Genomic DNA, 12,426 nt, shown 5'->3' with positions numbered 1-12,426 from the left:
GGAGTAGGGTTTTACGCCTCACGGCCGCCCGAACCTGGGTAAATTGCCCGCGTTATCTCTGTCGTGCTGCCCCACGCCGGTCTGCTTTTTGTGCAACGCATCGCCCCCCTGCTGAACTAGCAAGGGACCTCCTGGTCCCATAGGTGGCCGTGGTTTCCTATGACATCTTTAGCGCACTAGGTAGGGGGCTTGGTTGCGCTAATCTGAAGGCGTGCGCAACACATCATCTTCATAGCCGTCTTCATCTTCGGTGAGGCCATCGACCATGGCGCCTAAGAAGAAGCCCGGTCCTCCAGCTGATCCTTCCACCTTGAAGGCTCCGCCGCTCGCGGACTCTAACATTGCGAGGGGTGCGGAGGCGCACGAGGATGCGGACGCTGCTGGGGAAGTGGTCGGAGCACGCGGCGCTGTTGCCACTTCTCCCGTAGCCGACGCATGAGCAGGGGGCACCGGAGGAGAGCAGCATCAACAACACCCCGATGGTCACGCTCCGCAAGGTACAGGTGAGGGGGTCACTCCATCTGCGCCCCTCTCCCCCACCGACGGGCACAGCCGCAGCAACGACGGTCGGACCGGGGCGAATCACTGCCCTCCGGCTGCCTCCACCATGGGTGTGGTCGCAGCGCGTCCACCTCCCACGGGACGGGCCGACCAGGCTGCTGTGCTCGATGGAGCCACTGGCCCTCAGGCGTCTTTGCCACACCACATCTAGGTGGTCGCCCCGTAGCGACAACGGGGGCGCGGCATTACCGTCGCAGGCACTGTCAGGAGCCGAATGACGGTACGATCGACTTCGTCAACATCCATGCCAAGTACGGCTTCGGAGGCCATGGCACGATCTCAACTGCTGCTAAGGATTCTGCCAGCGGCCGAGCAGATTGACGAGTGGCGTGTCACCATCCAAAGCCTGCTCGGTTTTGCCGAAGTTGGGGGCTCACGGCGAGCTGGTCCGCCATGACCTCCCCAAGCGACAACAACAACTCGTGCTACTGACCGCACGGAAGGGGCCATCCCCACGATGCACTCCCCACCACGGCAGCCAGCACGAGCACAACCGAATCAAGACCCCGACGACGTCTCGATGGCTTCTTGTAACCTTCGAGCACGTCCAGGCCAACATCAAACCCATAGGATAGCCGGAGAGGAGACATGCGCGTCGTCGAGCAATGCCGCGATGACCTCCGCCGGACCGACGGGTACGATAGCCTCAACGTCGACGAGCCTCCGCTCGGTGTTGGTGGGTGCCTACCATTCGAGGTTGGCTGCCCTGCCTTTCCACGAGAGTTGCGGCAAGTACGTTGGCCATCAGTTCGCACACTCAAGCCAGAGATACTTGAGAAGTACGATAGGAGGCTGAACCCGGTAGAGTTCTTGAGCATCTACACCATCGTTGTTCAGGCTACCGGGGGAAGAGATGAGAAGGTGTTCGCCAACTACTTCCCTTTGGCCCTCAAGTCCAATGTGAGGTCTTGGTTGATGCACTTACCGGAGAACTCCATTTCATCATGGGCTGACCTGTGCCACAAGTTCATTCGAGCCTTCACTGGCGGTCACGAGGAACCCGGCAGGCCCAAAAATTTGCAAATTCTCCAGCGGAAAGAAGGAGAAATCCTCCGTAAGTACTTATAGAGATTCAGCAAAGTTCATAGAAATATCCCAAATATCCATTCGGAAGCTGTAATAGCTGCCTTCTAGTCCAATGTGTGCAACTGTCGTATCCGTTCCAAGATGAACGTGCGGTTGCCCAATACTGTGAAGGAGTGATACGTCTCCAACGCATCTATAATTTATGAAGTATTCATGCTGATATATTATCATTCTTGGATGTTTTACAATCATTTTATAGCAACTTTATATCATTTTTGGGACTAACCTATTAACCCACTGCCCAGTGCCAGTTGTTGTTTTTTGCTTGTTTTTTACATAGCAGGAAATCGATATCAAACAGAGTACAAACACCGTGGAACTTTTTGGAGAATTTTTATGGACCAGAACACCCAGGATGGGCCAGAGCAGCACTTGGGGGTGCCCTGAGGGGGGCACAACCCACCAGGGCGGAGGTGGGTTGTGCCCACCTTGGTAGCCTCCCGCGCCCCCTCTTTACCCTATAAATTCACAAATATTCCAAAAACCCTCGGGGTTAACCTAGATCATAAGTCCCACTGTCGCAAGGCTCTGTAGCCATCGAAAACAATTCTAGACCCTTTCCGGCACCTTGCCGGAGGGGGGAATTGTCTCCGGTGGCCATCTTCATCATACCGGCGGCCACCACGATGAGGAGGGAGTAGTCCACCATCGGGGCTGAGGGTTTGTACCTGTAGCTATGTGTTTAGTCACTCTCTCATGTTCTTGAGATGTCACGATCTTGATGTATCGCGGGCTTTGTTAATATAGTCAGATCATATGGTGTTTTTCCCTCTCTATCTTGTTGTGATGAATTGAGTTTTTCCCTTTGAGTTTTTGTTGTTATCAGATTGAATACTTTTATGGATTTGAGAACACTTGATATATGTCTTGCAATTGAATACTCATGATGACAATGGGGTATCGTATTGATCCACTTGATATATGTTTTGGCACTCAACTCGCGGATTCCCGAGGTGACATTGGGGTAATCTATGGATAGGGGTTGATGCATGTTCTTGTCTTTGTTTCTCCAGTAGAAATCTTGGGGCGCTCTTTGAAGTTCTTTGTGTTGGATTGAATATTATGAATCTGAATTTGCTTTGGTGTAATTTTAGTACTAACTCTTGGTTAGATCGATCGGAAAGAATAGCTTCGTGTTATTTTAGTACGAACTCTAGGCTAGATTGACCGAAAAGAATAGCTTTGAGGTGGTTTCGTACCCTACAAACAATTCCGTCTTATTTTCTCTGCTAGATAGGAACTCTGGAGTGATTCTTTGTTGCACGTTGAGGGACGGTTATATAATCCAATTATATTAGCACTGTTGAGAGATTACACTAGTGAAAGTTCGAACCCTAGGCCTTGTTTTCAAGCATTGTAATACCGTTTTTGTGCCCGTTTACTATTTGCTACCCTGCTGTTTTTATTTATTCTTTTTGTAAAAATATATTTCTACCATCAATATTATACTTTTATCACCATCTCTTCGCCAAGCTTGTGCACATATACAATTTGCCATTGTATTGGGTGTGTTGGGGACACAACTAATTTCTTGTATTTGGTTGCAGGGTTGTTTGAGAGAGACCATCTTCATCCTACGTCTCCCACAGATTGATAAACCTTAGGTCATCCACTTGAGGGAAAATTGCTACTGTCCTACAAAACTCTGCGCTTGGAGGCCCAACACGAGTCTACAAGAATAAGTTGCGTAGTAGACATCAAGCTCTTTTTTGGCGCCGTTGCCGAGGAGGTGAGTGCATGAAGGTATATATTTAGATCTTTCAATTGAATATTTTAGTTTCTTATTTTATCACTAGTTTGGTTTATAAAAGAAAACTACATAAAAAATGGAATTGAGGTTGCATCATATTATTGATCATCTTTATAATATCTTTCTTGAAAATGATGGTTCGGAGAATTGTGCTCAATTGTTAGTGGAAGAAGTCAATAAAATGTTTGGCACAAAATATTTGAATGATGAGCATGGTTGAAATGTTGTTAGTATGAATTCTTTGAATGTCCATGATGCTAATGATATGCAAGCTACAATCTTGGGGATGCTATGTTTGATGAAGATGATATTTTTAGTCCCCCAAGTTTTGATGAGAAAATTTATTATGATGATCACATGCCTCCTATATATGATGATTATGGTGATGACATGTATGATATATTTAATAATTATAAACATGAAACTTGTCATGATGATTTTAATTTCCAATCACATGAGAGTTATTTTGTTGACTTTGCTCCCACAACTATTGATGAGAATAAATTTGCTTATGTGGAGAGTGACAAAATTTCTATGCTTATGCATCATGAAAAGAATGCTTTATGTGATAGTTATATTGTTCAATTAATTCATGATGCTACTGAAAAATATTATAAGGGAGGAACATATGCTTGTAGGTATTGCAATAATATCAAGTTTCGTCTCCATGTGTTGAAAACTTTGAAGTTTTGCTTGTTTTGCCTTCCTATGCTAGTTGATTCTTATTCCCATAAGTTCTTTTCTCACAAAATACCTATGCATAGGAAGTGGGTTAGGCTTAAATGTGCTTGCCATGTGTTTTATGATGCTCTCCTTACGTTTCAATTATTATCTTTTATGTGAGCATCATTGAAATCATCATGCCTAGCTAAAAGGCATTAAAGAAAAGCGCTTGTTGGGAGACAAGCCAACACTTTTACCTACTGCTTTTGTGTGTTCACATGATTAGGCTACTTTAGTAATCATGTTTTATTTCTTTTGTTTCAATAAAGTGCCAAGTCATACCTTTGGGATGGCTTATGGTGATAGTTGATTTGATCTTGCTGAAAAACAGAAACTTTTGCGCTCAAGAAAACAATTCTCATTTTTAATAGATGCATCATAAAATGCTGATTCTCTTTGCAGAAGATTAATACACAAATTTCCCAGGTTTTCCTAAGTGTTCAGAATTATTGGAGTAGCAGAAGTATGGTTGGAGTACAGATTACTACAGACTGTTCTGTTTTTGACAGATTCTATTTTCAATGCATAGTTTACTTGTTTTCTAGTTTCTATGGCTTATATTGCTCAATATAAATTGTGGAAAAGATCTTCTACAGTAGGCATTGTGTGAGAACAATTATGAATCTTGTCTTTGACAGTACCAAAGTGAAATGGTTTGATCTTTATCATACTAACCTATCTCACGAAGTTCCGTTAAGTTTTGTGTGATTGAAGTTTTCAAGTTTTGGGTGAGATGTCGATATGAGGAGAATAAGGAGTGACAATACCCTATGATTGGGGATACCCAAGGCACCCCAAGGTAATATTCAAGGAAGATTCAAGCAACTAAGCTTGGGGATGCCTCGGAAGGCATCCCCTCTTTCGTCTCCAAACATTATCGGTAACCTCACTTGGAGCTATGTTTTCATTCGGCACATGATATGAGTTTTACTTGGAGCGTCATTTTATTTTACTAGGATTTGCTTGCTGTTATTTAGAATAATATTTTTCATCTTTCTTTTCAATAAAAATGCCAAGTATAGCCTTTACCATGCTTATTTTGTAAGTCTATGTGTTGCTGTTTCAAAATAGAAAGTTCATTGTTGTTGCAAAAATTCCCAAGAAAAGTCAGAATGTGATAAAATGATGAAACTTTTTGCATAGTAATCTCTGATAAATTTTATATAGTGTGACAAATTTTCATAATTTTTGGAGTTAAAGAAGTATTGATACTCTTGCATTCTTGACGGACTGTACTGTTTTGGCATATTGCTATTATGTTTGCATTGTTTGCATATGTTTGCTTGTTTAATGATTCTATTTGAGGATATGAGTGTTAAATATGCAGAGGCATTTAGTATTCAACGTTGAATAATAATTTTAGTGATTTGCTATAGTAGAGAATGATAAAGTTTTTGCATTGGTTTATACTAACTTATCTCACGAGTTCTTGTTGAGTTTTGTGTGGTTGAAGTTTTTTAGATTTAGGAAAACCGTGATATGAGAGGATAAGGAGACACAAAAGCTCAATCTTGGGGATGCCTAAGGCACCCAAAGATAATATTTCAAGAAGTCTCAAGCATCTAAGCTTGGGGATGCCCCGACAGGCATCCCACCTTTTCTTCTTCAACAATTATCGGTTAGTATCGGTTGAGCCTAAGTTTTTGCTTCTTCACATGCTATGTGTTTTGCTTGGATTGTCATTTTATCTTGTTTTGCTTGCTGTTTTAATAAAATACTTAGAACTGATTTTTTTTAAATATAATAGAGTCCCCAAATAGTTATCAGGGAGGCTAGGTAAGGGGCATTCACATCCCGTTAACGAAGCTCTTTTCTGTGTCATTTACTCTTGTGCTTCACTTATCCTATGAGTAAATTGTTGAATAAATTGAATGTCATGAAGTTGAAATCATAACATTCCTAGTGGTAGCTTCACATTGGGTTTAGAAAGTGAAATCTTTTTAGGCTTGACAATCACAATATTGGTCATACAAGCAATTCATGAATAATTAGTATAAGGAAGAGAACTTTCACATATAAATACACTATGATGGAAATCTTTAGTGATTGTGAGCCCCCATCAAAATATTATATGCCAAAATTGTTGACGTTGGAGAAGGAAGACATCATAACGGTTTATGTTTGTTCATATTCACATAGAACTTATATTGTCATAGATCCTTCAACATGTGGTGCTTGCCCCCCATCTTTGCTAGCCAAAAATTCCGCACCAAGTAGAGATACTACTTGTGCAGCCAAAAAACCTTAAACCCAAATCTTATTTTCAAGAGTCCACCATACCTATCTAAGGATTGAGCAAAATCCTTCAAGTAAGTTGTTATCGGTGCAATAAGGCAATAGAAATTGCTTCTAAAAGTGTTAGATCATTTGGTGTAAGAGAAAATTGAGCATTGTACGAACTTGTGATGGCAAAGAATAAAAGTGACAGACTGCATAATAAAGGTTGCTATCATAAGGGGCAATACAACGTGACATTGTTTTGCACTAAGGGGTTGAGCATACAAACAAATAAGCGCATGGCAACCTCTGCTTCCCTCTGTGAAGGGCCTATCTTTTAATTTTATGTATTTACTTTTATGCAAGAGTCAAAGTTTTTCTCTCTATTCCTTTCTATTTTTCTCTTTTGTCCAGCATCATGTGTTGAGGAAAGATCTAGGCACATATGTCTAGTTGAATATGGGTAGCATGAGTTATTATTGTCGACATCACCCTTGAGGTGAATACGTTGGAGCTCTTTCTTAAACTCTGTTGAATAAGTTGAATTGCAATTGCTTGGCGACTAAGAACATAGGTTGTTGAGTTTCAAGAGAATTCATTGTTTGAACCTTAACATGTGAACAAGTTGCTACTTTAACATGAGAAGTTTCATAAGAAAGAATTGCTGTTATGATGCTAGGAAAAGTGATTGAAATATCATTGATCAAACTTATGCACTTTGCTAGCATTTACACTTCATAAATTATTTCTTTTATCATTTACCTACTCGAGGACGAGTAGGAATTAAGTTTGGGGATGCTGATACGTCTCCAACGTATCTATAATTTATGAAGTATTCATGCTGATATATTATCATTCTTGGATGTTTTACAATCATTTTATAGCAACTCTATATCATTTTTTGGGACTAACCTATTGACCCAGGGCCCAGTGCCAGTTGCTGTTTTTTGCTTGTTTTTTACATCAGAAGAAATCAACATCAAATAGAGTCCAAACACCGCGAAACTTTTTGGAGAATTTTTATGGACCAGAACACCCAGGATGGGCCAGAGTAGCACCTGGGGGTGCCCCGAGGGGGGCACAACCCACCAGGGTGCGCCTGGGGCCCCAGCCGCGCCTAGGTGGGTTGTGCCCACCTCGGTGGCCTCCAGCACCCCCTCTTTACCCTATAAATTCAAAAATATTCCCAAACCCTCGGGGTTAACCTAGATCAGAAGTTCCGCCACCGCAAGGCTCTGTAGCCACCAAAAACCAATCTAGAACCTTTCCGGCACCCTGCCGGAGGGGGGATCATCTCCGGTGGCCATCTTCATCATCCCGACGGCCACCATGATGAGGAGGGAGTAGTTCACCCTCGGGGCTGAGGGTTTGTACCAGTAGCTATGTGTTTAATCTCTCTCTCTCTCTCGTGTTCTTGAGATGTCACGATCTTGATGTATCGCGTGCTTCGTTAATATAGTCGGATCATATGGTGTTCTTTCCCTCTCTATCTTGTTGTGATGAATTGAGTTTTTCCCTTTGAGATTTCGTTGTTATCGGATTGAATACTTTTATGGATTTGAGAACACTTGATATATGTCTTGTAATTTAATACTCATGGTGACAATGGGGTATCATATTGATTCACTTGATATATATTTTGGCACTCAACTCGCGGATTCCCGAGGTGACATTGGGGTAATGTATGCATAGGGGTTGATGCACGTTCTTGTCTTTGTTTCTCCGGTAAAAATCTTGGGGCACTCTTTGAAGTTCTTGGTGTTGGATTGAATATTATGAATCTGAGTTTGCTTTGGTGTTATTTTAGTACGAACGCTTGGTTAGATCGATTGGAAAGAATAGCTTCATGTTATTTTAGTACGAACTCTAGGATAGATTGATTGGAAAGAATAGATTTGAGGTGGTTTCATACCCAACAAACAATTCCGTCTTATTTTCTCCGCTAGATAGGATCTTTGGAGTGATTCTTCATTGCACGTTGAGGGACAGTTATATGATCCAATTATATTAGCATTGTTGAGAGATTGCACTAGTAAAAGTACGGACCCTAGGCCTTGTTTTCAAGGATTACAATATCGTCTTTGTGCCCGTTTACTATTTGCTACATTGCTATTTTTATTTATTCAGATTATAAAAATATATTTCTACCATCAATATTACACTTTTATCACCATCTTTTCGCCAAACTAGTGCACCTATACAATTTGCCATTGTATTGGGTGTGTTGGGGACACAAGAGATTTCTTGTATTTGGTTGCAGGGTTGTTTGAGAGAGGCCATCTTCATCCTACACCTCCCACGGGTTGATAAACCTTAGGTCATCCACTTGAGGGAAAATCGCTACTGTCCTACAAAACTCCGCGCTTGGAGGCCCAACACGAGTCTACAAGAATAAAGTTGCGTAGTAGACATCAAGGAGCTTTACACACTAGTGGATAAGTGCATTCGGATGGAGGAGGGAAGGAAGTTGCCCAGAGAGGAAGATTGCACTAATGTTGATTCAGAGGATTAGGATGAATCAACTAGTCAGAAGAAGAGCAAGATAAGGCAGTGATGACTGTTGAAGGTTCTGGTATGCCTAGTACCGACAAGAAGGTCAAAGCCAAGGACACCGGCAAGGAAGCTGCCATGTGTACTGACTGTCAGGAAGCCACTGCTGCCGAGAAAGTCGGGAAGGGTGATGGGCCGTACTTTAAGAGTGTTACCAAGTTGAACAACTTGTCAAGAAACAGAGAGCAGAGTATGAGAAGCGTGATAAGGAAAAAGGTCAGAAAAAAGGCCAAGGTGGTGAAGTAAATTGCCCCAGCAAATCCTTTCGGAACCAAGGAAAGACCGCCATGGGTCGAGAGAAGGAAACCTGTGATGATGAGAGTGATGGAGCATATGAAGAGGAGTCCAGTGAGCAGGTGTTTCAGAAGGCCACATACGCCCTCTGCATTGTCGGAGGTGCATCTCTGCACACTTTCTCACTGCCAGCTCAATCGGTGGGCACGAGAAGTCAATGCCATGGAGCAAGCGCCAAAGGCCCGGAAGCCACTCAAAGGGTCCCGTACGCCCATCATCTTCGATGAAGAGGACCATCCTGGCCGTACCACTGTGATAGGATGTTTGCCATTGTTGGTCTCTCCAACAATCCACAACCTCAAGGTCACAAAGATGCTGGTGGACGGCGGGGCGGGGTTGAATCTGATTTCCCCGACAGTCATTAGCAAGCTTCAGATAGGATAAGAAGAGCTAGAGGTTACCAGCACGTTTCAAGGATTTAATCCTGGCAAGAGCCGTCCTAAGGGAAATATCACGTTGCCGGTAACATTTGGGGGAGAATTGAACTACCAGACTGAGAGGCGTGTGTTTGATGTGGTCGACCTCCCCTTGCCATACAATAGGATTCTTGGACGCCCGGCTCTGGCTAAGTTCATGGTGGCATCCCACTATGGCTACAACACCTTGAAGATTCCTGGGCTGCTGGGAGTCATCACTATCCCATCAAACGAGAAGGATGCAATCATTTGTGTGGACAAGATGTACCGGGATGCGGTCGCGGCAGATGCAACGGCGGCTCCCGCCAAGGAAAGTAAAGGAAAGAAGAGAGACTGTAGGGACTCCGAAAAAGAGTCCGGGAAGCGAGCCCCCACCGAGTGCATGACACCCATTGACGACAAGCCGGAGTGTTCTAACAGCAAGAGATCCAAGGTTAATGCACCCCAAGTGAAGAAGGTCCCGGCAGGGCTGGCTGGCGTTGATGGTACATTTACTATCAGTGCGACCCTCAATGACAAATAGGAAAGCGCGCTCGTTTCCTTCCTGCAGGTGAATGTCGATGTGTTTGCCTGGAAACCATCTGATACCCCCGATGTTCCCAGGAAGGTAATCGAGCACCACCTTGCTATCTCCCCACATGCCCTACCTGTCAAGAAGAAAGTCCAGAAGCAGGCCTTGGAGAGGCAGCAGTTTATTGCAGAAGAGATCAAGAAACTTGAGGCAGCTGGTTTGGTCAGAGGAGTACTTCACCCCACATGGTTGGAAAATCTAGTGGTAGTCTAGAAGGCTAACGGGAAGTGGAGGCTCTACATAGATTTCACAGATCTCAACAAGGCTTGCCCGAAAGACCCATTTCACTTGTCGTGCATCGACCAGATTATGGATTCCACTTCAGGTTGTGATTTGCTCTCCATTCTGGACGCATACTCTGGGTATCACCACATCTCAAGTCCAAGGAAGATGAAGAGAAGACCATGTTCATCACTCCTTGTGGTATGTACTGCTTTGTCTGCATGACTTTCGGATTAAAGAGTGCTGGGTCTACTTTTGCAAGGGCAATCCAGATTGGTTTTGAGCCATAGTTGCACAAAAACATAGAAGCCTATATGGATGATACTGTGGTCAAGACCAAGGACAAGGCCACCCTTATTCAGGATTTGGAAGAGACATTTGATAATCTATGCAAGATCAATTTGAAGCTCAACCCGGAGAAGTGTGTATTTGGTGTTCCCTCCGGCAAGCTGCTTGGTTTCTTTGTTTCCCATCGTAGGATTGAAGCCAACCCCGACAAGATCAAGGCCATTGAGCAGATCCAAGCGCCAAGGACAGTTAAGGATGTGAGGCGCCTGACGGGATGTGTTGTCGCGCTAAGCAGATTCATTTCCAAGTCTGTCGAGCGCGCCCTGCCGTTCTTCAAAATCTTGAAGAAGGCCAGCCCTATGAAGTGGACCCCACAAGCGGATGCAGCCTTGCAAGAGTTGAAAGCTTATTTGTCCTATGTGCCTACCTTGGTTGCCCCCAAATCCCAGGAGCCGTTGTTGCTATACTTGGTGGCAACCAACCAAGTGGTCAGTGTGGCCCTGGTAGCACAATGGCAAGTGGATGAGGTAGAAAGTGAGAAGAGACTGGTAGGATCAGAGAAGGATCAGGACATCAATGAGCACGACATCAAGAGCAAACCCAGAGACGCAGCAAGGAAGAAAGTGGTGCAGCGCCAGTGTACTTTGTCAGCTCCGTATTACAGGGGCCAGATCGAGGTACTCTGGCATGCAGAAGTTGATCTTTGGTCTCATCATGGCCTCAAGGAAACTTCGCCACTACTTCCAAGCCCATGAGATCATGGTTGTTACTCGCTTTCCGTTGCAAAGGATATTCTGAAACCCTGAGGCTATCGGTAGAATAGTGGTGTGGGCTTTCGAGTTATCCAACTTTGGTTTGAAGTTTGAGAGCACATCAACTATTTAGAGTAGGGCATTGGCAGAGTTTATCACAGAATGGACGCCAACCCCTGATGAGGAGGTGATAGAGACAGTTATCCCCGTCAAGGAATTGCCCCAGGAATGGATTATGTATTTTGATGGTGCTTTTTCCCTGCAAGGTGCCAAAGCTGGTGTGCTTCTTGTCGTCCCCTCCGGGAGGACTTGAAGTACGTCGTCCAAATGCATTTTGCCCGGGAAGAAGCAACCAACAATACAGCTGATTATGAAAGGCTGCAAGCCAGGCTTAGTGTTGCAGCCTAATTGGGAATTAAGAAGCCGACCATTCAAGGAGATTCACAGCTTGTGGTGAGACAAGTCAACAAGGATTATCAAAGTCAATTGATGGAGGTATACGTTGAGGAAGTGAGGAGATTGAAGGAGCGCTTTGACGGATTGCAAACAGAGCACGTACCTCGTGCGGAAAAACAGCATAGCTGATCATCTGTCAAAGTGTACTGCACAGAAGCTTCCTATCGAACCAGGAACTTTTGTTCTCCATCTCACAGAGCCCTCCGTATCCCCGGCAATAATGGCCCGGAAGAGGAGAAAGTTGGACACCGGAAAGCCTCCCCGGTAGAGCCGTCCGCTCCCGGCAGATTCCCTACCGGAAACAACTCCTCACAGCCTGGCGGGCCACCCCCTCCAGCCGGGTCTACGAACCCCGTGAACGAGGCTGGTGCTCCCGCAGCAGAGGTGTCGCTAGTCCTTGTTGCCGAGCCCCAGGCTCCCACTTGGGCAAGGCACATTGTCCAGTTCCTCCAAACCGGAGAGCTTCCCGGCGACCAAGATGAAGCTGAAAAAGTAGCCCAGAGGGCAGTATGTATCAGTTTGTCGATGACACTATGTACA

Source organism: Triticum urartu, chromosome 7A (genome assembly GCF_056163025.1).
Source record: "Triticum urartu cultivar PI428250 chromosome 7A, HENAU_Tu73, whole genome shotgun sequence".
Classification (NCBI taxonomy): domain Eukaryota; kingdom Viridiplantae; phylum Streptophyta; class Magnoliopsida; order Poales; family Poaceae; genus Triticum; species Triticum urartu.
This window is presented reverse-complemented; position numbering follows the sequence as displayed.